This window comes from Capsicum annuum, chromosome 11 (genome assembly GCF_002878395.1).
Source record: "Capsicum annuum cultivar UCD-10X-F1 chromosome 11, UCD10Xv1.1, whole genome shotgun sequence".
NCBI lineage: Eukaryota > Viridiplantae > Streptophyta > Magnoliopsida > Solanales > Solanaceae > Capsicum > Capsicum annuum.
Genome location: NC_061121.1, coordinates 201,692,569 through 201,719,786, shown reverse-complemented (window position 1 = coordinate 201,719,786; position 27,218 = coordinate 201,692,569). Strand labels below are relative to the sequence as shown.

The window sequence follows — 27,218 nt, the reverse complement described above, 5'->3', positions numbered from 1 at the left end:
TACCCATTTGGTGTGTGTGTGTTGAAATTGGGTAAAATTGATGTAATTGAATTCAGTGTGTTGAAGATGACTCATTTGATGTGTGTGTATATGTGATGAAATTATTTTCAATTCAACAATGGAGCACCAATTTAACTCCATTGAAGAGAAGAAAGAAGAGAAGAGAAAGAATGAAAAATAAATAAAAAATATAAATTTTTTAAAAGTGAGCAAATTGAGGGGATATTTGACAAAGAAAAAACCTTTTTAACGTTTTTAATTACTCTCATGCGCTCAAGAGGTGTGATTACACGTACTTGTCAAAGTGGGCTGATATATATCATTAAAATATAAAAAAAAAGTCTAAGGGGTAATAGGACCCCCGCAAAGTTCAGTATGCTCAAATGAAAATCTGATCAAACTTCAGGTATTTTTGTGAGTATTCTCCCAATAAAATAAGATGAACGTGGATCTCTCTTCCAAAATTCTTTTGAAATTTCATGTACTAAATTAAGGAAATAATTTAAGTCTTGTCGCTCCTAAAGAAATTTAGTACTATAAATAGGCGATTATTATCTTGTGAGATCTATTTATATCTATATTATTCTAAAATTACGAAGCCACAAAATTACAAGTTAGATTATCATAATGCCCACAAAATATTGAATGACTCTTTTCCCTACGGCTAAAAGTAAAACCACCCCATCAAAATCATACTAATGAAATTGACATTTAATCAAGTCCTATTAAATGGTGCATTATTGCTTCCATCGGCGTGGGAATGGAAAAGTTAACAACATTGTAAATCTACCTAGTGAACAACCATAAATTAATAAGTAAAATCAATTACTTCCAATTAAATGACTAATTTGATCTAATAAATAATAATAATAATAAAAAGCTATAGATGTTATACAATGAATCTGCAAAATGATAAGACATTAATATTACTTTTAATTAATGATAAAAAGTTTCGTGTACATGAATTTCGAGGACACTTCATGTCATGGCCCAAATGCACCTGAGTGATTATCATGATCCATCTCTTAGGTCATGATGGAACCACCTACGACCTACCAGGTAAGACAATTCGTAGTTCAAAATAATTAGTAATGGACTATCAAAAAATAGAGAAAATAGTGGAAACAAATTTAAATAAAGGACTAATATAGAATGCAACCCCAATCCTTGAGAAGTCAGTACGAGAGTTTCTAATACAATTAGAGTACGATTACATAATGTGTGTATGTGTATATATATATAGAGAGAGAAAACATTTACCCCCTTAAACTTATCCGCTCAACTTACTTTAGCACTTAAACTAAACTTCCATTTATTTACCCCCTTAACATCTTTAAAGTTATTAGTTTCACCCCTAATGCTGACATGAATTTTTTTTTCTTTTAAAATGCGTGAATGTTATTTTTTTTTTAATAAAAACTATATATATATATATATATATATGTAATAGAAAAAAATATAAAAAATTCCCTTCTTCTTCTTCTTCTTCTTCTTCTTCTTCTTCTTCTTCTTCTTCTTCTTCTTCTAACCCCCATCCCACCCGCACCCTAACTTCTCCCCCCTAAATCCATCACTACCAGCCCTCCTCCTCCTTCAACCATTAATTTCACCACCACCACCCCTACTCCTCTTTCAACTATCAATTTCACCACCACCAGTTCCCCCTCCCCCAACCCCCAATTTCTTCTCCTTCAATTATCAAATTCTTTAACCTCACCTTCAATTTCTCCTCCTTCGACCCCTTGACTTAAGATCATTAAAAAAAGAATGAAATTGAATTTCAAAATTGATGTATTACTTGATAAAGGTGATAAATTTTGTATGGACCATTTGGTTTGTGAAAAATATCAATTTTTATGATATGGTCACTGATAATTTGGTGTAATACTGATTTATGATATTGTTATGGATAATATGATTACTGATAAATCAGTGAACACAAATCAGTAATACACTATTTGCATGAAAATTCTTTCAATTTTGGCTTTGTGTTGTTCATATATCATGTTAAAAATTGATGTGGTTTAGGTGTTTGATCATTGATTTTAGAGAATTTGGTGTTTGTTTGATCGAATTTATCAGTGGTCACTAATTTATGGTATTTTTTTATGGAGGTTGAATTTGATCGCCGGTTTCAGGCTAGTTTGGGTGGAGAAATTGAAGATTTGATTGGTAAAGATGGAGTTTTTCGGTGGAAATTTGCCGGAATATCTGAACTCCTTCAGTATTTTTTTATAGATATGTATATAGATTCAATCGGTAAAGATGGAGTTTTCGAATTCGCCAGAAAATCTAAGCTCCTTGGCTATTTATATATATATAACACTTTTTAAATAATTTGTGATGTGGCAATGATATGAAGAATCCGAGGGCTCAATAGCAACAAGTCTCGGCCAACATCTTCATTTTGAACCTCGGCTTCCTCTCAATCTTGAGCCTTGTCTTCAATCTCATCCGAAACAAGTCTCCTACCATTATACAAGTATTGTAGTAGTCTCCATATCCTCCATGTTCCTTTCTACCATAATCCTCTACATGGATATATCGGTTTTGGTGAAGTGTAGTTTCTATTGAGAGGAATGATTTGGTAAGGGGGAGCTTCGGTTGTGGGGCTTGGATGGGAGAAAATTGGCTTCCAAGTCCCTCTTGTTGGACTTGATCGAATTGACAGGAAAGGGACTCATTTAAGTCTCGGGCTTGAGGACATTTGTTGTCTTGGCTTATGTCTATGTCATTTAGTGGTGGTCTTGGAGGGTTGATCGTTTGAGGTAAAAATTCAGGGGTAGAAACATGAGAGTTTCTTCGACTCTCCACTTGATAAAACCTCTCAAGTATAGTAGACATATTTGAGCCCAATTTGTCAAGACCCGGATTTGCCTTTAGCTATTTCTCGGGCAATAGCATCAAGGTCGACCAAAATAGTGTCCATTATGGCATAGGAGTTACTTACAAAAACAAAAAACACCTTAGTTGTACCAAAACATCCCCACTCTTTCTTTGTATTTCTTGAATCTCGGATCCCTCACATTCAATCTCACAAGTGTTGCAAGTTTTCTTGTACTCCGAGAGGTGTTGAGAGGTGAATCCAACGTTGACAAGGGCTCCAAAGAGTAAGGAAAACACAAGAACATATTACAATGACTCAAAATAATAAGACTCACAAAGGAAAGTTAACATAAAGAACGGGTTCAAAACTAATTTACAATCTAGTAAATGGTCACTAGTTGGTAAATTAGTATTGGAATTAACAAACGAAACCAAGAAAATAACAAATTGAAACTAGAAGATCAAAAATTGAGCTTAAAAATTGTCATGTGAACAGTAAAACATGACATGGAAGCCACGTATTTGTTCAATTTTATCAAGTTGGTAATTTCAAAAGTTCAAGTCTTGGTCAATTTTCAATTTCGACCTTTGGTGGAACTTGTTCAATGGAGGGAAATACAAACAAGTCTTTTGAGCTTCTTTTCAATTCAAAATTCAAGACTCAAAAGTCTTTGAGTAGACTTGTACAACCCTTAAAACATGGACCCTTGTTTTATGAAAGAGTGGTGGAGATGTGATGTAAAGTCTTTTGGTGGTTGGGGGTCTTTCAAGACTTAACAAAAGTTCTACACCTTGTACTTCACCTTTTGAAGATCTAAGTTAACTTTAATATTAACAAGGTGATGAATATGGTGAAGAACTTCAAAAAATACAATAACCACAACAAGAACAACCAACAACAATCTCCCAAGAACAACAACAATTCTAGAACAATAAGGTCAGCTACAAACCTCCAACAACAATTCTATCGGCCAAGTCTTTACTGTGGTATTTTTTGTTTTAACAGGAGATAAAGGTTATGGCGAGCTCCAAGAACAACAGCAACATCCACCATGAATTACAAAAACATCCACACGACTAACTTCAAATCCATACCAACAAGAACAACAACAATGAGCCAAGTTTATGTTCACAACAACAACTTTGAACCAGTTCAAGCTTAAGTTTAGATCTAGACTCAAAGTGTTAGTAGACAAGAAAACTAACACTAGAAACAAAAAAACAAAAAAGAACACAACTAGATATAGACACACAACAAACAAATCTCGGCCAAGACACAACAAGAACACAATTTTGGTCAAGAACACAAACACGAACAGATTTGTATATTTTTCTGAAATTTTTAGATTTCATTTTTTTTTCAAGTGAGCAAGCCCAAAATTTGATATTGTAGGAACAAGATCAAGCCATGATTTGATACCAAATGATACGATAGAAACTTGAAAGACACGAAATCACTCAAAAATAGTCCACAAACACTCTCCAAAACAATCTACAAATAACTAAGATCCTTGGACCGATTGGAGACCTCTCTCGGATTCACAAATACAACAAGAATACAAGGTGAACAAGGTGTATTTCACACCAAAACAGCAACAATACATGAATAACAATAATAACAAGAACACAAGATTACAACACAAACACTAAACACAATTACAAGAAAGTAAAGCGGTAGATAGATAGACCACATGAAGGTATACTCTTAAGAACCCAAGAATGGACACTCTTGGACCCTTAACACTACACAAAATAATAAACCTATCTCTTACGTGACACAAGATCGGATTGCACCTCTCTAGCATCAACGTTTCCAAGCAAGGAACAACAAAAGAGAATCCACCTTATTGTTGTATCCTAGTTTCAGTTGGTGGCTTTTCCAAGCCCTAACTATGGTGTTTCAAGTCTTACAAGACTTACAATAATATCCAAAAACTAAGTGAATAATCCCTAACATGTTCCTTATATATTACAAAACAAATAGAATTTAAAATGACCAAAAAGGCCCTTCAAGAATGGCCACCCATCTAATGTAATTTATGGGCTGATTTGGGTGCATTTTGGGCCTCTTTTACACTTCAATTGCATATGCCAAGGCTTGGGTCCAACATGCACTCTCCTAAGTCCATAACCGTGATTATTCCCGTATCAACTAATCAATATACAAATAAAGGGTGGATATAGTAGTAATATAAGAAAAATGATACATATACAATGTGAATAGATAAGGAAGAGATGGATAAATGGTAACACCATACATATATATACATATATAGGATTAAACTCAAAGGTAATAACCTGAGGGAACCAACCTAACATCTCGAGGATCATATCTAAGTACGGGAGCTAATACTAGTATACTCACGGCCTCTAACCAAAGTGAATAATCATAAAGTAACCTAGCGGCACTAAATTCTACCCTAAAAGAGTGAAGGTTCAAAAATATACCGACAACCTTAGAAACTAGTCCATAATCATCCTGCCACAAACTAACCATAATAACCAACAATAAAGTAACTGGCTATTCTAGAGAAACAAAAAATTTACCGGACCCCCATAATTCCAAAAGGTTTAAGAAAGCATTCAACATAGAACAACCATATCTTATACCTTTACAACCTCCCATTAGGTTGATGGATATAAGCATCAAATAATTATGCTGGTGATAGGCGATGCATTTGAATCAATGGATGCAAGATAAACCAATAGTAATTATGTCCAACCCAAGTATCATAAAGTAATAAGTGTATACACCTCCTCCAGCTCAGTAGCTCACAAAGGCAGGACCTATGATGAGTATCCTTCTTTTTCACTGTGGCTCACGAATGAAGGACCCATAGATAACTTAAGATATTTGTATGCATTTTCTAGTTCCAAACTAGGACTTTCAATAACCATCATAGTCGATGTACTCTGTCCAGTATAATATATAATGTATATATATAAATAAAAGTTCTCAAACTCGAACTAAAACTAAAAGAGTGTAAATCTATAATTGCATTACTTGATATCAAGTTTTAAACTAAGTCGGCATAATAGCATAGAAAAGTTCAAAATCTTCATCGATCAAAGTAGTAGTGGTAAAAGAGTGGATTTATAATAGACTGAAATTGTTCTTGGTCTAATTTATAAAGTGTGATATTTAGTTTAAAAAGCTCATAATTCATTAAATAAGGTGGTATGATTTTTATTGTAAAATTCCCTCATTCTCCGCCTCAATCATTCATTTCAGTGATCTTTGCAATCAATCTCTCCTACGATAGCTAAAAGCTGCCATCAGCATTGTTGCATGATTAAGAATCCATTTGAAAAGTAAAAAGTGGGAATAAATTTTTTTTGAAAATAGTATTAAAATCAAGGTTTAATTGGAATCATACCACTAAGTGAGTATAAATGTGCCTAAAAGTATGCATGCCATCACTGGTATTCAAACAATACAACCATAAGTGCTTAAGAGTCAACAAACTAAAACCACATCCTTCTAAAGAATGGAATACTCACCTAGAGTCCAATTGGTATCTTAACCAAGACCTCGGGTCAACAACACATAATAATAACACCATAATCAAGGAAACTGCTATCCAAATCACTAAGTCAATGATAGGTCTTGTACTAAAGGTTCCTTAACCTCAATCTATGGTAAACATGCTTATAATCAAAGATAATAGGATTCTATGAACATAACGGGTATCTTATGCTAAGGTTTGGATCACATTTTATCCTAAATTCCCTAAATAGGTTAAGTCATGATGTACTAGTCATAATCCCATCCTATGATCCCTACCTAACATGTAATCTATACACAACACCATTTCATATGGAAAAGTTGACCGACACATACCTCATTGTCGAATTACAATCTTGAATCATCCATGAATCACTCGTCTTTGCTCCATGATTCAAAACTATTGTCACGCTATAAAAATCATCATTGAGACATCAATAGGAGTAAAATGATAACCATATTGTATTATAAAACTTCGTGCCTAAAATCAGATAAAAATATGTGAGGCTCACAAATAAAATTAAAAAGTTAAATTCGTCACGAGGTCTCTTGAAGGACAAATATTATGTGCTCAAAATTTGAGCAAAAATGTAGTACAAATAGAGGCTCAAATCAGCCTTAGTGATTGCAAAAATAAGAGAGAGAAAAAAAGAATTAAGCAAAGGATTTGGGCTGAAAACTTACAAAGAAATTAGTGGAAAATGATCATCTCAACGTCCTCTACAAATCTCCAACTCTAACTTATCATTTTGCACTCTTATCCAAGCCTTAGGGTTCAATAATAGATGGATTGGGACTTAGAAAATGTATGATACTCAAAGAAGATAGTGATATATTTTCCCAGGGGTTACTGATCGTAGTCACGGAGACCCCTAGCCGCGATCGCGATGTGCAGAAAGATTTCTCGTTGAGAACATGAGGAAATTATCGCAAGTGTAAAGGATTGACAAGAAGACTATCGCGAACATGATGAAAGGTGTTGCACATGCAAAGAGAGAGGAATCAAATTAGCTCAACCCTTCATCACGTATAAAAGGGGGAAGACTCGATGGTCAAGAGTTTGGCCCTTCATGAACGTGGACCAAACCCCATAATCATGAAGAACAACTGAAGGATGCACTAGATACTGAACAGACTCTGATCGGGTGCATAAAATACATTTAGAACCCTGTGCGCACAAATAAACTAGGCTACGATACTAAATTTAAAATTCCATACTCAATAGAACCAATAAAGCTTATATCTGTTATCATTTTTATTAAATATGGGTCCCACACATAGTTTTTTTCATAGAATATACCCAATAGTCAAAATAAGTTTGGAAACCTCGGGACCCGATCCACGAGTTCCCCCAGTCTAAAATTAATATTTTAGAGCTAATTACATTGTCAAAATTCTCATTTGAGATCATTTTCTAAGAAATTTGTTTTGAGAATAATTTCTTAACAACAAAAGATCCAAAATAGGAAAATGAGCCTAAAACCCAAATGAACTGCCCGTTAACTGAACCGACGGTTCTGGCAAGTCATAAATGACTTGTAATTATTGTGGGAAGGCTAAAAACATGGAAAACATATTGAAATCAAGAAAATAATCTAGAGGGTCATTACAATGATATCCATTCCATTCTCCGGTGGAAGAACAATAACCTTAGAAGCATTAACCAATACTTAAACAAAAAAGCAAAAAATCTATTAATAATCCCCAAATATAAATTCAAGGTCTAAACCAACTAGGAGAATTATGAAATATACTCATTAATAAAATAACCATCCTTAGGATCCAAAGAGCAATGTACCAAAAATAGTAAACAATGTCAAGAAGTGAATGCAGCCCAAAAACTAGAAGGAAAAACATAAGTGTAGGATAAAGGACTAAATCATCCAAGAAGGATCCATGATAGTCTGAAACATGATACTCACCCTTGAATTCTGAGTTCGATGCTAGAATCACAAGTGAAGTCTCGCACAAGCTGCTAGAATATGCACTATACTTAAAAAAAAGTAAGAGTTATTGTAGTATCAACACATAAAAAATAAATAGTATACTGGTAGGATTATTTCGCCAATCCAAGATGACAATATGAACACTCAACCACAACTCCGTGCAATTAGCTAATACATACTTGTCCTAACTACACCTTAAAATAGCTTAAAACAACACATAACATTTGTGTAGTTTAGGATTCCTAGCAATAAGTTAAAGACATCTATAATATGCAATTAGTCTAATCAAGTCAAGTCCAGTCAAGTCAAGTCAAGAAAATACCATGACATATAAGTTCAATACCCAATTCACTCATGAAACCGTCAAAATAACTTGTACCTTGTACATATATGCTAAGGGTATCATAATCACCCTTTTTACTCATGACCTGCAGTGGACAAGTTTTGTCCATGTAACTAATCCTAAACACAATGTCTTCCATCTTATTCCACCAGTAAACCTTGAGAATTCCCAATTACTGAAACCTATCATAATCAACTATAGAATATGACAAAATCATATAAAACGGGATATCAATTAACACTTACAATATCTACAAGTTTTAAATATAAGTTCATTTGAAAGTGACCACACAAAAATATATATTTACTAAAAATAAATATTGATAAGTAGTTGGAACGCCTTGAGACTACCTCTTGAACATCACACAATGTTTAGGACTATAAGTAGCCCAAAAGCTAAATCGTGGTATCTGTACAACACTGAGTCATATTCAATTCACTTAAGATCATGTGAGGTATATAGTATTTATTCATAAAAAATATGAGAACATAGTATCAAATATGAAGTCTGTCATCATAAACTGAAAATAGTCCCAACATGACAAATAACTGCAAAAGTACTACGTCTGAGCAAGCCTCTAATATACTAAAGAGCCGCTAGAACAGACCCTCAGTTTACCCAAAATCATGGAAGTCTAGGCTAATAAAATAAAATAAAAAAGTATAACTAAGTCCTCGAAACATGACGACCCACCAACTAGACAGGAGTAGGCATTGGCAATCAAAGCTTATCATGAGCCTGAAGGCGAACACCAGAACCTACATCATGATAAGATGTAGAGCACATTGAGTATGTGGTCAGTACTTATGGAATGTACTAAGTATATGAAGGTGCAGGCAATAAATAAAACTAGTATATATAGTAAAATAAAAACATCCATGCTAATTGTATATAGACTCACCATATTTCATGACTAAAACTGAAAGCTAAAATGTCATAAAGCATAAGTAGTAAAACATAATTTAGTAAAGTCAGTGAGTTGTTACACTTAGTCTCTAAAATCAATATTTCTATGGGAGATTCTTACAACCTACATATCCCATTTGAGCAACATAGAGCACAACTTGTAATCCTTGTTGGTAGGGTGTTCAATACCTTACCAGGATAAATAACTATGATTAGCGTTAATTGACTCAGGAGAATGAAGACACTCTCAACTAACAAGGACTTCCTCCAAAGAAAGACACTCTTAACTAATGAGGACCACTTTAACCAATAATGGCGCATATTTTGGAAATTTGGGTGCGCTAAACCTATATTCCCTCTATGCTAAAGGCTACGCCCAAAATTATACTAGTGCTCATAATATGTGAAATCCACCATAAAGTGAGCATATAGGTTTATAAGTCTGAAAATTAATTATGTTTCTGTTTCTAATTTATGTTCATAAGCAAATATGTTAATTTCATATTAAATCTGAAATCATAAATCTAAATTTCTTGTAAACTGAGTGAATCATGCTAAAATCATATACATCTACCAGCTCATGATATTTCATGTCAAAAAAGATAAAATTCAATGCATAAGATCAACCATACAAGTAAAAACATGAATAAACCATAAACTTTTGTACTAACTACACTGAAATTCATAATGGACCATCATAGTTTCAAAATCATGTGAAGTGGGTATAAACCCTATTCAGTAAATCCATAAAATTATTTATAAAAATAAAATTTTTGGGCACCTGGATGAAATAATACCCTTGTTCAAACTCCACATACTTGAACTTATAGATATCTTGAAGGAAAACTTGAGTTTGGAGTCTTGAAAGTTGAACTTGTAGAATAAACCATAATTTTATTTCTCTTGATAAAGAGGAGAAAGAGCGATGAAACTTTTTAAACGCTGAGTAAATAATATTTATTGAGTGATTTAAGTCATAGAGAAATATTTTGACGTAAGGAAAGGACTAGACTAACCGTAAGAAAACTAAAAAAAATTGTAGAAATTTCCCGTCTCACAACTTGGTTCACAACCCATCAATTTATTGATGGCTCATCAACTCTGGTCTTCAATATCTGGCCATTTTTTTTTATCTTTAATGGTTAAGAAAACTTCAATTGATGGGTCGTTAACTAGTTGACGGGTTGTAATTCAGGTCGTTAATCTCTAACAGGAAGATGCCCTCAGGTAAAATGAGCATAATTTTCTACTCTGATATTGGATAAAGGTGAAATTGACTGCATTGGAAAGAAGACTCAAAGATATTTGATTTGGTTGGTTTTTTCTGCAAAACACTTCATATTCAAGGGGCTATGATCGTTTGAAGATGACTAAAAAAGAATTTCACACTAGACTTGGCGGAAAGATGAGTTTTCAATTCAACTACATATTAGGGACTTCTTATGATCCTAAAACACATAGTAACCCACTAATAACATGCATGAAATTTGAGAGTGTTACACTTGTTAACATAGATATATATAACATAAATTGAATTAAACTACATGACCATCACTTACCTCAATCCAAGCTTGCACAACTTAACTAAGCCTGATTTTTTTTTTCGTGCAATTTTTGCTTGTTTTCGGTCTAGAGATAAATACAAAACACATAATCAATGTAATGACCTACCTTGTTGGGGATTATAACTCATTACCAATTCCTAAGATCAAGTTTATGATCATCCCCTACCTATTTTAGGTCTTTTCTATCACAATTCACCTAAACTACTAATTTCATAGATAAATTAGTTAATTAACAACATGCAAAAGTAGCTTAATAATCATTAGCCAAAACCCAATGCTTTTATTTTTAAATTAATTCCTTGAGCTAGAAAATCAAATAAAATCATCCCTTAACTCTTCCCAAGCTATGTAAACTAGCAATTCTAAAGCTAGATTATTAATTTACTAGTTGATGGAGATGAATTTCTTCCCTTAACAAAGAAAAATAATGGATAATTGATGATTTTCACCCAGAATCACCTATCCTTTGTCCAAAAATGTGTTTTAGAAAATAAATTATTTTTGAGGATTTTTGAGATAAAACAATGAATTAAGTTGCTATAGAGATAAATGTCAATATAGCGACATCGCTATAGCAACACATGTCGCCATAGCATTTTTTACCGCATTGATTGGGAGCTATAATGGGACTTTCTCTTCTTTTCGTAACATCGTTTTAGAGACGTCAACAGGACAGAATGCCCATTTTTCATCAAAAATTTCTTTTTTGACAACACACCTTAACTCTAATACATCCCAAACAATACTCTTTATGTTAAGATCAATTTCGAGAGTGTTACTTACAGAAATTCAATTTTGTAAAATTATACATGTTCCTTATCGTCATAGCTAACTAAAAATTAAGTCAAACACCACCATACTTATTCAATTTATTCCTCAATTGTTCTAAACCACGCCTCACTTAGATTTTGACCTAAACTAGTCTAGCCTGAAAGTTATAACTTTAAATTTAGGAAAAATCTTAGCTCGAACTTTTAAATGAGATATTTATACGTAACAATAGAAGGGTTTGTTGAGCTTCAACTCCCATGGTAGTAAATTTTATCAATTATTTGATGAACGAAACATAACGTAGCATTAATAGAGGGTTGATTTAATCAAATACTAGTACTTGTCAAACCTTTTGATTTCCTTTTGTTATTAATTAGTGCTAATTATAAACTTGTGTCAATTTTTATGTAAAAATACATCTAGAATATGTCAAGACCTTATCATCCATTGATTAAATGAAACAACAAGGCATAGCTGCAAAATTACTGTGTCTATAGAAATTCCTTCTGGGTTCAAATCTGAGACATTTAATTAGTTTCTCATATTTATTTTTTATATATGATATTTGAGAGTGACTCCAAAAACATAATACTAAAGCAGCGTCGATCATTCTACCAAGATGAGAGCTTTTTCGTTATGCCTCTATGATGATTTTGACTATAAATTTCATAAATAAAAGGCTTAAGTTATCGACAAACCCCTAAACTTGTCCGTAGATTTCACTTGAGCACCTCAACTCACAGTTGTACCTATTGAACACCTCTACCCCACTGAATTTAAACTAGTTAAATATTTTTTGGACAATCAATTAAAAATATAAATCATGTGTCATATACTTGCAATGACATTGAAATTTGATGAATTAAATAATGACAGGAGTCATGTGAATCCAATGTATTATTTTAAAATGTTTAACATAGAAACATAAAAAATTGCTATTTTTAATTTAAAAAAAAGTTAGGCTGTAGTCTTCTTCTCCTTACCCATTTTAACTACTACTTACTAATCAAGAAAATTTAAAAACAAAAAATCGACACTCACCTCCTAATCCCTCCCCATCTGACCTTTTTCATTATTTTCTCTATGTTAAATCTCTTCCCATTTTATCTACTCTTTCTTTTGTTTTGTTTTTAATTTTGAATTTCATTTATACTCGATTTGATTTGGTATAAGAGATGGAGAAAGGAGAGAAAGATATGGGGTAGAAAATCACCAAAATTGCTGAACCGTCACACATCAATTCGTTTATTAAGAATAACTTCAAATTTGTATTAATCATGTTGGAGAAAATGGTGTTTCACCAAAATTTATTTTGGCACAAATTTGAGCTTTCCATTTAATGAACTCTTTGACAACAATAATAAAAATTATTAGTCAACTTCTACAATTTTTTCTACTTTGATTGGTGAAATTTATTTATTTTGGTATTTTTTCGACAAAGGTAAAAACATGGATTTTTTAGTTTTGAGCTTGTGGTTGAAGAGCGTAGGAGTTGGGAAGATAGTGAAGGGATTCTTTATTTTTTAAAAATAAATTTTCGTATTTGCTCTTTTATTTTGTTGACATGTCACTTTTCAGTTGGCAATGTAAATATTATTTTTAGCTTCACGCGCATCTAAAATATGTAATACACTTATAGTGCCATGTCAGCAAAAAGTATTTAATAGGTACTTGTTTTGAATAGTATAAGTGTTCAATAGGTTCAAGCGTGAGTTGAGGTACTCAAGTGAAATCTCCGAACAAGTTCAGCTAGACTCTTTGTTCTCACTGCATACATTTGACTTCCCATCAGCCTATGGGAACAAGAGTTTGTGTTCTACATTATGGATGTATTAGATAATAATTTGCATACTCTTGTATTTAACAACTACATAGAGATAAATTTTTAACCCCTTTCATCTTCTAGAAAAGGGAGTTTACACACATTTGGTCTAATGCTATCTTAGAAGAATAATTGTGATCACAGAAATTTTAAATATATTAGTTCAAATAAATATTGTGAATTAATAATTGAATTAATTTTTAAATCCAAATAAATATGAATTAATTAAGAAAAAATTTCATAAAACCACAACTTAAGTTACCTAAAATACTAAAAATCCCTTTACTTGGTAAAAATTATAAACTTCCCTAATTTACATTCGTGCCCTTTATATTTTCAGATACATAACTTCTACCCAAAAATTTAGGATACATTAATACCTAATTTATATTCTCTCTCTTCATTAATTTAATCCTATTAATGTCTAATCTCCTGCTCCTTCATTTACATTCTTTTTCTTCACCAATTTAATATCATTAATGTCTATCTCCTCCCCCTTCAAAGTATTTTTCAACAAACTTTCTCCTCCTTATCCTCCTGCACTCTCTCTCTTCCCCTATCCTCTCCATGTCTCTCTCTCCCCCTTTCTCCATAGCTCACACTTCTTTCTCCTCCTTAACATTTTTGATAGTTCTTTTGTTACATTTTCTTATATAAATGTATATGCATTTCATTATCTTTTCTTCTATTTCAACCTCAAATAATGTCAAGGTATTCATTATTTTTTCTTCTATTTCAACACCAAACAATGTCAAGAATTTCATTATTTTTTCTTCTATTTCAACCTCAAATAATGTCAAGGATTTCATTATTTGTTCTTTTATTTCAATCTCAAACAAGTAAAGTTATGCACATGAAAGGATGTTAGAATTGCATCAAATATGTTTTCATCTCAGATTTATGCATATGTTACATAAGTATTTTTATGTATCTCTGTATAGTTATGTTACATCTCAGATCTATGTATATGTTAAGTGCATCAGATACGTTTTCATTGTAGATCTCTGCTATGTTACATAAGTATTCTTATGTGTGTCTCTATAGTTATGTATTTTTTAAAGGATTAGTGTAATATATCTCTTGTAATTTTTACTAAAGATAGATTGAGATACATAATTAGGAGCTACATAATATATCCGAGATATGTTATAAGGATAAAAAATTTTCAATTGAAGAAATTACATTTTAATATAGGGAGATACATAACATATTTTTGTTCTATGTGGCTCATATATACATAGAATATGTATCTTTATTTTTTATTCATATGTTTACAAATATATATTTGTAATATGTCTCACGTATTTTTTTTATCTATCGGTACATGAAGTAGTTGACTGATGCATTTAATTAATGAGTAACTCTATTTTCAGGGTATGAAACATATCATTGATGAGCTTCCACAACATCCTCCAAGGTTTGGCAGCTCATGCAATGCCAAGTTTCTACAAGTGTTTGAAGAAATTCTGTCAAATGAAGTAATTAAGATGTTCATAAAGACATGCTTTGGCGAATCGTTGAAAAAATTACAACAACAAAAAAAAAAAAGAGGAGAAGATTGATTCTGCAAATAGAATAGGGAGAAGAAAATTTTGAAAATACATATAATAACTAATTATGTTTTTTGGAGATTTTTGTCTATTAATTTAAAGATATGAAGAGTGATTTACTCCTTAATTAGGTAAATTTTTGTTATTTTCCTTAATTAGCGTGTATTAGTTGCTTCACTTGATCTATCATTAAAGATTTATATCTCTTGTTAATGGATGTATCGGAAAAATAATAAAATGAGATTTTTTGAAATTTTTATAAAAGTTAGGATAAGATATAATTAAGGGTAAACTAGGAGGGATTTATGTAAGTTTTACTTTAATTAAAGCTCAATTTTATTGGGTCAATGCATTAATTTGGGCTACAAATAATGATCCGATTTTGTTAAGCCGAAAATGTCATCTTATACTAGAGGCCAAATTTGGTGCCACATGTCGAATGATGTGGCATTTCCAAGTCAAGTGAAGAAGCCAATAAGACCATGTCACATGTCAAAATGATGCAGCATGTCTAGTGAAATCAATGGCCCAATCACATGTTAGCATGTCACTTAAATCTGATTGGCCAAAAGAAGCTCATCTTCACCATGATTTTTTCCTTTCTACAACTATAAATAGGGGTCACATAATTCAAATAAATCATCGGTAATTCTACGAAGAAGCAAGAGAGAGCTCGTGAATCAAACAAGCAATTTCACTACAAAACTCAAGCATTCAAATCCTGTTTATCAAAATCCAAGAACAAGCTCAAAATTCCTTGAATTTAAGTACAATCAAAGATTAAATCCATCAAATTCACAATTAAAGTTCAAATTCAAGATTAAGCTCAAAGCTCTTGAATTTATATTCGAAATGGCGAATCACAAAATTCATTGAGATTGTAACACTTCTAAATTAAAATCAATACAATGATTGTTGCAATATTTTTCTTGTTTCGATTATTATTTTCTCAATTTGAAATTTTATTGTCTAACAAATTCCGACATACCTAGTCGGACAATCTCTACCTCTCATCTCAACTTTCTAACATCAAAGTTTAAGAACACTAAGATGAGTTCTAAGAAGGGAATTCTCAACTGGCTCTCTCCAAGACTGATTATTCCAATTTCTCTGCTGAAGTAGAAAGCACCGTTGGTGATATTTTTGGAAGAGTTCGAGCTATCACAAGGAGTAAAGCTAATATGTTAGGATAACAAACACATTAAGTGTCATCTGCACCAACTTCAATTTTTGGATCTTCAACCCCAAAAGGAGCAAGGTCCCGTGCAAGTGATTTAGAAGAAGGAAACAATGTGGCAGAGATACTTAAGAAGACTCTAGCTCTACTTAAGCACTTTGGTTCAAAATACTCTGACATAAAGAACGATGGTTGATCAACCAACACATCATCTCCACTTACACCTCATAAGTTAAGTACTTCAAAGATTAACTTATGCAACAATCCATGTTACTCTCCAATGTCTCTAGTGTTTATGTAAGCAGTGGTAACTGATGCCTCACCTATAGAGGATCATCTTTCAAATCTGACAAAGGTAATTGAAGGTCTGACCGAATATATGCAAAATTAAGATGCTTAAAATTATATATTGGCGGATAGGATAGATGGCCTAATGGATAGGGATTCTATCCATGCACCTAGAAAAGCTCCTGAAGTGCATGGGACAGAACATCCCATAAAACAAACACCACCTACTAAGGAGATACAAGTCTCTTTTGAGGAAATGATCTTGATTGACCAATTGACAAAGTTCATTTAAGGGACTCTCATATACAAGTATGATATTGTCACCAGGTCTTTCCCGACATACGCTAAGCCCTGCACTACAAGGATTAATAGCTTTAAAATGCATGTTGGCAATCAACACCCCAAATTTTAACAAGTTGAGGGCAAAGGGAACCTAAAACAATATGGTGTACACTTTTTTGAGACATATAATAATGCTAAAACCTACAATAACTATCTTGTCAAATAATTTTTCTGTTCCTTAAAGGTAAATGCCTTCAATTGGTACATAGACTTTGAGCTTAATTCCATCGATAGCTGGAGAAACTGGATCATGAGTTCCCAAATTGCTTCTATAGCACAAAGCGTAGAGTATTCATGGTAGAGCTCACAAATACTCATCAAAGAAAGGATGAGTCAGTCATTGACTTTATCAATCAATAGAGAAATGTGAGTCTAAACTACAAATATTTTCTCAACAAAACTTCTACAAAAGAGATGTGCATCTAAGGAATGCACTGGGAGATTCTCTATATCATGCAACATATTAAGCAAAAATCCTGTAAAGAGTTATCTATTCATGCTCACAATATGGAGTTGAGCATGTCTTCTGTCGAAAAGGGAGTAGTGCTTATCCATGACTCTCAAAGGGGAAAGGATAAGTAGGAACCTAAAAGATTGAGCAAGTTGTTTCCTAAAATGATAATAATGAATCCATGATTGCCGACATATCTCCTGTGAAGTTTACCATAAAAATGAGCAAGAAGCAAAGTGTGAAGATAACTTCTCGAGCATAACCAAATCAAAAGTTGACTTTGAAGGAGATGCAGGAAAAGGAATACGCCTTCATTGATTTTGATATTGTTGAAATATTCAATAAACTTCTTGAGCATAAGCTCATTGATTTACTAGAGATGAAGCAGCCCGATAGGATGGAAGGGCTAATAACCCAAACTATTCAAAGTATCATAGTCTTGTAGGTTACCCTCTAGAGAAATATTTTTTCTTCAAAGAAAAAATAATGTAAATGGAAAATGAGAAAATATCTTCTTTAGTGATGAAAAAGTCAGTTCTCATCAAATCTATATCACCTTTGGATCACTTAATTCGGTCTAAATATGCTTTGAAGAGCATACAGAGGAGCCATTATAGAATGATAAATCTTCAGTTGATGAAGGTGATGATAAAGCTTGGAGTCTGGTGTCTAGGCACGGATGCATGAAGATGAGTCTATGAAAGAAGTCATCTGAGTAGCCAATTAGAAGGAGGATGGTAAAGAAACTAAGAAAATAGAAGCTAGTTGAGCTTCTAAAAAAGAAAAGGGTAGTAGAGCTTCACCACCAAAAACCATAGCATCCTATGACTTTAGAAGAATTCTTACCAAGTTGGTTCCATACAAAGATGGATCAAGTCAACCTTGAGGCATCTTTCTTTAATACTGGAAAAGAAGAGGCAAAGGGTGAAAACCTACCTATGAAAGCTCATTTATCTTCTGAAAAGCCTACTGAACCTCTTAACCAAGAGACAGATGTATGTGATACAAAAATCACATTTATAAATAATGATCTTACATTTGGTGAAACCCTACACAACTATCCCATGTATTTTATGGGTTATGTTTTAGGAAAGAATAAAAGTACAACCTTGATAGATGAGGGATCTAGTGTCTATATACTACCAATTTTCATAATGAAGGAACCTGGCATTGCTATTGATGAATTTGCTGAAAGCCTTTTGATGATCCAGGGGATCAATTAAGGGGGTTAGAGGATTATAGGATCTATCAAGTTAGGGATTCATATGGATAATTTGCAATCAAATGTATTGATACATGTGATCAATGCCAAGACTTCATACAATATACTGCTTAGTAGGCCTTGGGCACATGATAACAAAAATATCTAATTCTCCTACTATCAATGCTTGAAGTATCTCCAAGGTGAAGCGGACAGAAATATAATTGCTGATAGCTATTCATTAAAACTGAGTCACACTTTGCTGATACAAAATTCTACTTGAAGAATTATGTTATGAATAAGAAAGGATTGACGATGGCACAACAACCAAGTTAGATAATGTTGAAGATAATAAGGTCTAGGTGGCTATCAAAAAAGCTTCCATTAAGAAGCCTCCCTTCACTTTAAATAAAGAAAAGATCACATCCTAAAAAAAAGTCAATCCATGTGCTCCTTTATGTATCAAAGGTAAATAAAAGGAAAGATCATTCATCTGATACCCAAGATAATTTACTAGGAAGGATAAATCTACCTGTTGAGAAAATTGATGCAATAAACCTGTCATCAAGGATAGTTGGAGAATTTATGGATTGAAATCCACCATAAGATATGACACTCTCTATAAAGCATGGAAAAAAACTTTGATCCAAATTCATACAAGTTATTTGTAAAGGCCAAGTACAATCCTAATAAGACATAATGGTTGGGAAGAATTTCATCAGAAAGTACAACCAGACAAGCTTGTAAAGGCCTAGGATACAAACCACCACCGCCACTTTACATGTCCATAATAAGGGCAGCTAGTAACCAATCACTGTGGAAGAAGAGCCTATTGATTCTAATAAAAGGCCTTCTGCCTTTGATCGACTAAGAGAATAAACTACAAGAATTTTTATTTTTGAGAGGTTGGATCCACTAAATACGAAGAAAAGAAGCAAGCACAGAAGAAGTTGTCTACACAAGACAATGCATTCTTCACCTAGGATCCAGAAGGATTTCCAAAGTTGGATTCCTTTAAGAATGAGGAAACAGACGGAACATCTGGTTTCATAAAAGTAGGTGTTAAAAGAAATAACTCATACTATGGTTTATACCAAGAAACATAAGGAAGATGAAGAAAGTGTAGGATCCTTATATCATATTACAACCTAAAATGAGAATGGTGTCTGATCTCAAATAAAGATTGATGAAGAGATCAATGATATTTCCTGGTGCTAGCACATACATATCAATGATGATGATCCTAAAGAGAAGGAAGATGCTGGAGATTCTTCATTAGAACTTGAAGAAGGAGTGAAAACCATAATAGATCCCTTAAAGAAAGTCAATTCTGGCACTGATGAAGACCCAAGACCAACTTACGTGAGTGATTTTCTAGAAATAGATAAAGAAATCACTTATATAGATATAATCAAAAAATATAGGGATGTTTTCTCTTGAATTTATAAGGAGATGCCTAGTTTAGATCTAAAAATAATAGTCCATAAGTTGGCAATTAAGAATGGTGCTTGTCCTATTAGACAATCCCAAAGGTGCTTTAGGCCAATGTTGGTTTCGTTAATTGAAAATAAGGTTAACAATTTCATTGAAGATGGCTTTATTCATGAAGTTAAATACCACACGTGGATTTCAAGTATTGTTCTTGTGATGAAGAATAATAGACAAATTCATGTTTGTGTCGACTTTAGGGATCTCAACAACCTTGACCTAAGGATGGTTTTCCAATTCCTATTCCAAAGTTAATGATTGATGCTACCAATAGTTATGAGGCGACATCCTTCATGTATAGTTCATCCAGCTATAACCAAATCTACATGGCACCAAAGGATGAAGAGCTTACTATATTTTATATGCCTAAAGGTATTTATTGCTACAAGGTGATGTCTTTCGGTTTAAAAATGATGGTGTAACTTATCAAAAGGATATTCAAAACATCTTTAATGGGTCACTCATTAAAAATATTGAGTGATATATAGATGACTTAGTGGTGAAGTCAATAAAGAGAGACAATCATTTGAAGGACCTAAGAATGGTATTTGAGTTGCCCCAAAGATATCAACTTAGGATGAATCCACTATGATGTGCTTTTGGAGTTACTTCTAGAACATTATTTATCTTTATTATATGACACCCCATAATTAAAATTGATTAGGCCAAGGTAGATGTGATTCTAAAGATGCTCGAGCCTCAAAATATTCATGAGTTAAAAAGCCTTCTAAAAAGTCTAGAATATTTAAGAAGATTCATCTCAAACCCAGCCAAAAAATGTTAACCATTTAGTCATCTTATGGAGAAGTATGCTCCTTTTGAGTGGGACCAAGCTTGTAGTAAGGCCTTTGAAAGTATCAAACCATACTTGATGAAGCCTTCAATCTTATGGAACCTATACCTGGAAAACCATTGATACCCTTTATTGCGGTACAAAAAGTTCAGTTGGAGCACAATTGGCTCATGAAGATAGTGAAGGCAAAGAAAACTCACTTTACTATCTGAGCAGAATAATGACACCAAATGAGCTGAATTATTCTCCAATCGAAAAATTTATGTTTGGCATTGTCCTTCTCAATCCAAAATATGAAACACTACTTTTAAGCTCATGTCATTCATCTTGTGTCAAAGGCAAATATCATCAAGTTTGTAATGTCGAAAGTAGTCCTTAGTGACCAATTTGCAAGGTGGTACCTTCAGTTTCAACATCTTAAGATTGTGTACATCCCTCTAAAGGCCGTGATGGTACAAGCAATGATAGACTTCTTAGTAGACCACCCCATACCTAATGATTGGGAATTGACTGATGAACTTCTTGATGAAGATGCAATGGTTATTGATACCAAACCCCCATGAACGATATAGTTTGATGGTGTCGCACATCGAGGTGGAGCTGGTGTTGGTGTGGTGTGTCATTCTACAAGGAAAGTTCATCCCATACTCCTTTACCCTAACAAACCATTGCTCCAAAAATGTTGTTGAATGTTAAGTGTTAATACTCGGACTTGATATAGTTGTCGACATAAAACAACTATAATTACAAGTCTTGGGTCACTCTCAATTAGTGATCAAGTAGCTCTTGGGAAGCTATGAAGTCAAAAATTTTGAGCTACGCCTATATCAAGATTATCCTTAGAAGTTGATGGGATGGATTGAAGAAGTGACCCTCTAACACGTTCTAAGGAAAGAAAATAAGCAGGTTGATATTTTGGCTGCTTTAGCCTCAACCCTAACTCTTTAAAACTAGACACGAGTTACTATCTACTAGGAATGGGTAGTACCGCCTCTAAATAAGGTTGAGCACCTTGTCGTTGTGTATGAATCTGTGAAGAAAGACTGACATCAACCAATTATTAACTACTTGTATTATGGAATACTTTCAAAAGATCCAAGGAGAAAGACTGATAGCTATCATTGCACACCTTACTTCCTTTACTACAAAGACACACTATACAGAAGATCATTTGAAGAAGTACTCTTGTAATGTTTGGGAGAGGAAGAAGCAGTTCAAGCTTTGCAAGAAACATAGTCGAGAGTATATGGATCACATTAGTCTGGATAAAAGCTCTAATTTCATATAAAAAAATGGAATATTATTGGCCAATGATTGTAAAATATTGCTTAGACTATGCCAAAATATGCAAGGCTTGACAATTTTATGCAAATTTCGTACATCAACCTACCAAATTTTCTATACCCGGCCATTGAATCTTGGCCATTTGATAATTGGGGATTGGATATTATTGGATGACTACCAAAGTTTTCTAGTGGACACTTGTACATATTGGCTGTGATAGATTACTTCTAAAAATGAGCCTTAGATATTGCTCTCAAAGAAGTGAAGAAGGCTAATATTGTGAACTTCATCCGAGTGAATATCATCTAATTCTTTGTAATTCCTCAACATATAATAACCAACAATGGTAACCAATTTGACAATAAGTTGATGAATAAAATTTGTGATCTCTTTGGTTTCAAGCAACGTAAATCTTCTATGTACCACACTGTGTTCTAGCTAAAGCATTCAATAGGACTTTATGCAACTTGTTGAGGAAAGTCATCTCCAAATCCAAATGAGATTGACATGAACGAATAGAAGAATATTTTTGGGCATATAGGATGGCTTACCACACACCGATGCAAGTGACAACATACTTACTTAATTTTATATTTCAAGTAGGTCTATCACTAAAGCATCATATAAATTATTTAAGAATAGTTGTTCAAGAAGTGTTTGCCAAAGAAGAAAATACTAAATTGCATATAACAGTGTTGGAAACCCTTAATGAGAAGAGGCTAGAGGCTCAAAACAATCTTGAATATTACCATGCCCGTCTATCTCGTTCTTTCAATAAAAGAGTTTTCTTATGATTCTTTCAAGTTAGAGGTCAAGTCCTTGCATTAAGGAGGACCATTATTACTTCTCATAAGTCTGAGATCAAATTCACCCCAAAGTGGAATGGACCATATGTCGTATAAGAGGTATATTCGAATGGTGATTACAAGCTCACTGATGCATATAACATTAAAATTGGTCCTATTAATGCCAAGTTATTTAATAAATACTATTCTTAAGGAAAGATGAAGATCCTTAAGGCACAAGCATAAATTGCATGTCCACTTTTAGCCCGCAGGAGAATAAACTATAACAACTCAAAAAAAAAAGTCCGCTAGGTTGAAAACCTTGAAAGAGGTGACCTAAGAAAAATCTAAGACATAAAAGAAGTATATATTCAAAAAAATTTAACAAAGAAACACTCACCAAGAACTATGTTGTGACGATCCTTTTTACCGAGCTACTAGGCACTTAGAATTTTATTCTGAGTTTAGTTACATGAGTGTTAATAAATATGTTTTCTCTTGATCCATCATATAAAATTTAAGTCATCAAGTATACTCATCAAATTTGGACTTACACTAAATATTCGTAGCTCAATGGAGAGCAATCCTTCAAAAGAAAAATAAGGTTATTCAATGGGATTTGGAATGCTAAAGTTCTCTGAGCTTACAACTAAAGGTGAAAATCTACCAAGCCTGTAGTTTGAAGTAAAAAATCTATCAAGTTTGTAAGCTAAAATTTTCAAATTTTTTTATAAGATGAAGTCCTTAAATTTGCAAAATATGCAAGTTGATGTCGTCAAATTTTCCAAACTTGATAGTTGAACCTCCAAAACTATCAAATTTATAAGTGCAAGTTGTAAAAATATCCAAGTCTTCAAATAGAGGCCTCCTAGATTCCCAGGCCGTAAGATGGACAAAATTTGTTCCTTTGCACCTTAAACTGGCCTCTTGCGGCTTTATTCTTATATGGATCTTAAAATTTTCATGCCTTAAAGTTGATAAAATTTGTCCCTTTGCACCTTAAGTTGGCCTCTCACGGGTTTATCCTTAAAAGGATCTCAAAACTTCCATTCCTTAAGGTGTACAAAATTTGTCCCTTTACACCTTAAGATGGCCTCTCATGGGTTTATCCTTATAAGGATCTAAAATTTTTTAGGCCTTAAGGTGGACAAATTTATTTCTTTGAACCTTAAGCTGACCTCTTACGAGTTTATCTTTAAAAGTTTCTCAAAATTTCCATGCCTTAAGGTGGACAAATTTGTCACTTTCCACCTTAAGCTAGACTCTTACGATTTTATCCTTAAAAGGATCTAAAAATTTTCATGCCTTAAGGAGGAAAAAATTTGTTCCTTAGCACCGTAAGCTAGCATCTCATGGGTTTATCTTTAAAAGGATTGTAAAATTTCCATGCCTTAAGGTGGACAAGATTTTTCCTTTACACTGTGTGGGTTTATCTTTAAAATTATGTCAAAATTTTCATGCCTTAAGGTGGACAAGATTTTTCCTTTACACTGCATGGGTTTATCCTTAAAATTATCTCAAAATTTTTATGCCTTAAGGTTTACAAGATTTGTCCCTTTGTACCTTACGCTCATCTTTCACGGGTTTATCTTTAAAAGGAGATTAAAATTTTCATGCCTTAAGGTGGATAATATTTCCCCTTTGCACCTTATGCTAACAGTTTGACGGATTCGGTACGTAAAGCTACTGAAACATGATGCCAAATTAGTTGGTCTTAAGGTGTATGGAGGAGAAGTTAAAATCTATCACCTTAAGTCGATTGTTGCATGCTCACCATCTTGAAGCCAAATTGATCATCTCAAAGAGTAAGGAGGTGAAGTTAAACTCTCGTACCTTAAGTCGATTGTTGTACAACCATCAAACTTGATGCCAAAATGGTTGGTATTAAGGTGTATGAAGGCGAAGTTAAAATCTCACACATTAAGCCAATTTTTGCATGCTCACCATCTTGAAGTCAAATTGGTCGTTCTTAAGGTGTACGGAGGCAAAGCTAAACCCACAAACCTTAAGTCGATTATTTCATAGTCACCATCTTGAATCCAAATGGATTGATCTTAAGTGTACAGAGGCAAATTTAAACTCGCGCACCTTAAGATGATTGTTGCACAACCAAACTTGAAGGCAAATTGATCGTCATTAAGGTGTACGGAGGCAAAGTTAAACTCTCGTACTTTAAGTCGATTATTGCATATTGCTATCTATGTCAATTCTGCAAAATAAGAAAAAGAGTCAACTTAAAGACAACATATGTATAAGAGAAATTGTTACCTGTCAAGACATTTCGAACTCGAAATTCATACATTGCCAACTTGGATAGGCTTGAGACAAAATGTTGTTACTTGTTAGGACATTTCAAACTCGAAAGTCATACATCACCAACTTGGATGGGCTTGAGACAAAATATTTTAGAGATAATAAGACTTTTGAATTCTATTTTATAGAAATCAAAATATTTTTTGATGATGATGTTCCCACATCATGATATATATTATTTAGTGAGGCGACACAAATCAGAAATTCAATGTCAGAAAAAATTTAGGATCAACCTCAAGAGTTTATCTAGAAAGATCTAGGAGGTGTTAAATAAAAATCTCAGAAATGTTATATATGCATGTTTACGGTATCTATAGAATTAAGCGGATCATAATTTCGATACTTCCTCACTGAGATATAATTTTTTTGGTGTCATCACGCAAATCTGAAATTGTTGGTGCATCAAAACTCAATGTTGATTTTGAGATAATATCTGAAAAGATATCGAAGATATTAAATTATGGATTCTGGTTATGTTATAGATATTTGTGCATAGTTTCACAAGAATCAAGCGGCTTGCGATTTCGTCATGCTTGCACTAAGATATTAAAGTTTTCGTAAAGACACACAGATCTGAAATTTTCAGCATGATAAAATTCAATGCTAACTTTCAAAAAGTTTCTGGAATTATATTGAAGGATTTAAATTCTGAATTTTGGATATGCTGTAGATCTTGAAGTCTAGTTTTTGGATATTAAACTGTTCATGATTTTGATATTTCTACAATTTGATATAAATTTTATACCACTAACATGCTAGGCTGAAAAAAAATGAAGAAAATAAAACGAGAAGAAAATTATAACCCAACATTATGGTTCCTTGATGTGGATCGTGATGCTCCAATTGATGAAAAAATAATTGAAAGCATGTACATATTTATAGAGAGGTAACGAGGGTCGTACACTGCAAAATTGAGGTTACTTTGTGTTACAATTCTAGAAGAAAAATGTGACAGGTTCTAGTTCAACAAGAAGAAGTCCCAATGCGACAATTATTGCAACGTTTTGATAGAAGTAAGACTGCAATAATTGGACTCCTAAAAGGAGTGTTTTTTCTAAGTCCATGAAGGTTGGTGCCAAGACCATATTGGATATTGGAGTAGGATTCACTTGGATACATAGATTTCCTCCAATCAAATGAATACAATCTTCACAAAATAATTTTAATGATAATTATTATAATTATCATTATTAACTCGATATTGGGTAATATTTTTAAATTTTGGGCTATTCGATTACACATAGGAATTATTATTGAATTAAATTAAATCATCAAGTTAATACTTCAAGTCTAGTCTACGAAGATCTAAATACGTCGATAAGTCTTGAAGTAGGGACATTTGTGAACACGTAAATTTTTAATATATTAGTCTAAATAAATATTGTAAATAAAAAATTGAATTAATTATTTAAATTGAAATAAATTGGATTTAATTAAAGCTCAATTTATATTGGGCTAGTCCATTAATTTGGACTACAAATGATGAGTCGACTTTGCTAGGGACCAAATTATTCTAAAGGCCCAATTTGGTGACACTTGTCGAATGACGTGGCATGTAAAGTCAAGTGAAGAAGTTAATAGAAACATGCCACATGTCAAAATAATGTAGCATGCCTAGTGAAACAAGGCTAAATCAAATGCCATCATGTCACTTAAATCTTATTAGCCAAAAGAAGTTTATCTTCACCATGACTCTTTTCTTCTACAACTATAAATAGGGGTATCACAATTTAGAAAAACCACGAACAGTTCTAATAAGAAGCAAGAGAGAGCTCGTGGATCAAACACCACAATTTTTTTTTCAAATTTCAAGCATTCAAATCCAATTCATCAAGATTCAAGATCAAGACAACAAGATTCTA

General features: G+C 33.0%; 1 long non-coding RNA gene across 1 annotated transcript; it reads left to right on the top strand.

The window, feature by feature from the left end:
* Positions 1 to 14,076: 14,076 nt before the first annotated feature.
* Positions 14,077 to 15,315, top strand: LOC124888686. Its single transcript, XR_007047366.1, has 2 exons — positions 14,077 to 14,395; positions 15,058 to 15,315. It is a non-coding gene; the product is annotated as an uncharacterized LOC124888686 (long non-coding RNA).
* The last annotated feature ends 11,903 nt before the right edge of the window (positions 15,316 to 27,218 follow it).